The sequence below is a fragment of the Pygoscelis adeliae genome, unplaced genomic scaffold, assembly GCF_000699105.1.
Source record: "Pygoscelis adeliae isolate BGI_AS28 unplaced genomic scaffold, ASM69910v1 Scaffold85, whole genome shotgun sequence".
Taxonomy (NCBI): domain Eukaryota; kingdom Metazoa; phylum Chordata; class Aves; order Sphenisciformes; family Spheniscidae; genus Pygoscelis; species Pygoscelis adeliae.
The window spans coordinates 7265985-7268249 of record NW_008824900.1 but is presented as its reverse complement, the minus strand read 5'-3'; the positions used below and the strand labels follow the sequence as shown (position 1 = coordinate 7268249).

The 2265-nt window shown below is 39.6% G+C and overlaps 1 protein-coding gene across 1 annotated transcript in view; it reads right to left on the bottom strand.

The window, feature by feature from the left end:
• Positions 1-2265, bottom strand: part of XYLT1 (xylosyltransferase I) — a 106477-nt gene that overhangs the window by 59514 nt on the left and 44698 nt on the right. The gene's annotated exons all lie outside the window — the stretch shown is intronic.

The following is a 2265-nucleotide window of genomic DNA, read 5'->3' as shown; positions in this document are numbered from 1 at the left end:
TCAAGGTTGGATAATGCACCACATCATTTCACTTCGGCCAATAAATAGCATATTGCCTCATGACTAAAGGGAAGCACAGTATTTTTGTTGGAGGCGCCTTTATGTCCAGACTCTCTTTGCCAGCCATTTCTACTGCAGTAACAACTAGAAGCACATGGATTAGGGCCTCCTTTGTGCTAGGCGCTGGACCTACAGACCCCACTTCACAAACTAAACATTAAGGCATGAGGAAGAATAATAGGGGTATCTGAATTTTCCTGGCTTGCGTATGTTTTATTTTACACATTTTTAATTGTTTCCCTCCCAAAATGAGTGGGAGGGAATATTTTTTTCCCCCTGTCTTTATACAGTATGATCTTTGACATCTGCTTCTGGACATTTCTTCTGAAGGATGAAGGACTCCTAGCAATTGTAATGTAGCCTGTGAACATACCAGACTGCTCCCCAGACAAATTTAGGCTTCATCATATAGTATTAACCCCACATAGTGAGTGTGTTTTTCTGACTTATAAGGCTGGATTAGCTTTTATTATCAGAATAGAAGTAGTAAAGGTTTCAGTGTTACAGATGGAATGGCAGATGGGAAGCAAAAGCTTAATGTGAAGCAGCTCTGGATGAAAACTATTAATCCACAAAATTCATATGTTCTTATGCAGGGAAACCTAGCAAAAACCACTGCAATATGACTATCCAGTGAGAGAAGCGTAATGACTAACCAGTGAGAGAAGTGTAAACTGCCCCTAAGCCCATTATCTGACAAATCATGGCATGAGGTCTGAAAGAAAGGAAAAAACCCTCAAACACCCTATTTATTATTTCCTGGAAAAACAAACAGCTCTCTATGGGGTATGCAGAGAGGTAATGCCTTCCTAAAGATTATAAAGAATATTAATTTATAGCATCTCCACTATGAAAATGAAATGGACTCATATATATATATAATGAGGTAACATTTTCCAGGGTTTATAGCTGTAATATTCCATATTCAAAAAAATTTAACAGTACCTATAAGTCACTGTCATTAAAGTTGTAGCACTGAAAAAGGCTTTTTACTTTTTGTTGAAGTGCATGGTGTGGAGAGGAAGCACATTTCCCATATCAGTTCTGGTAACAGAATACTTTGACAGAAAGGGAAGCGAGCACTGCAGACGCCTGCCCGGCTGCCGAGAGCCCACCATGCAGCTCTGAGAGCAGCTGCAATGGAGAAGCATGACCTTCAAGAATTTCCCCCATGAAGAAACAAGCACCTGGAATTTTTCCAGCTAAATGGCACTTGTTTAGAGCTTGAATGACTGCAAGATACCACGGCATTATTACAAAGAATCCATTAACACCAAACTGACTATAGTCTACTCAACAAATCCTGTGATTGTTTATGGCCATGTCTGTAAGTGACTGATCCCATTTGGCCTTGTGGTTTAACTTGTTCCACAGGGAACTAAGAGCAGTTGAGACCGCCACAGGTCATGGCGTCAGCATTACACGATGTTTAGGGTGGACTCAACACCACAGAAGGATAACTGGATACATCTGCTGGAACTAGTCTATAATTATACTAGACCTTCAGCAATTATTCTCCTACAATTTATCTTACTTGATTCAAAGCGCCACCACCTACCTCTTCCTTTATGGTCTTGCATTAGTCTACTTTTTATCATCAGTGCAGCATTCCTCACCAGGAAAGTGAATGATAGGAATAACAAGCTAGCTTTTCCCAAAACTCAAGAGATATACAGAGAACTATATACTCTCCCTTACAAGCAAGGACAATATGTCAAAATTGTTAGGTCTCTTCCTGTTGGACACCAAAAGTGTTTAAATCAGATGCAACACGAAATATTGTGATTTTTTAGTTCAATCCCCATGTTCCAATATCAGTGCAATCTCTGTGACTCTTGTGCTCTTCCCTAATTTTTCTCCCCAAAATGTGTTGTATTTCACTGACAGTGCTTAGAAATGGGCACCAGCAATAAGGCCTTTTGTCAGTTCCCACAAAATCCTTCCTAAGGCATATGCTTGCGGCTTTTTTCATTTTTCACTTCAGTGGGGAGTTCTATCTCAGTAGCAGCTTCAGGAAGGGACCCATACTTTGAAAGAGATCTTGTGGAAACCTAATCAGCAAAAGGCAGTGAAAGCATCTAATATATTTCTTTTCTATGAATATTAAAAGCATGTTATGTCATCACTCATCAGAAAATCGTCCAAGAAAGTTACTTCCCTTTTCATCGATTCATTTCAACATACAGGGAAACAGAAGTCACAAGA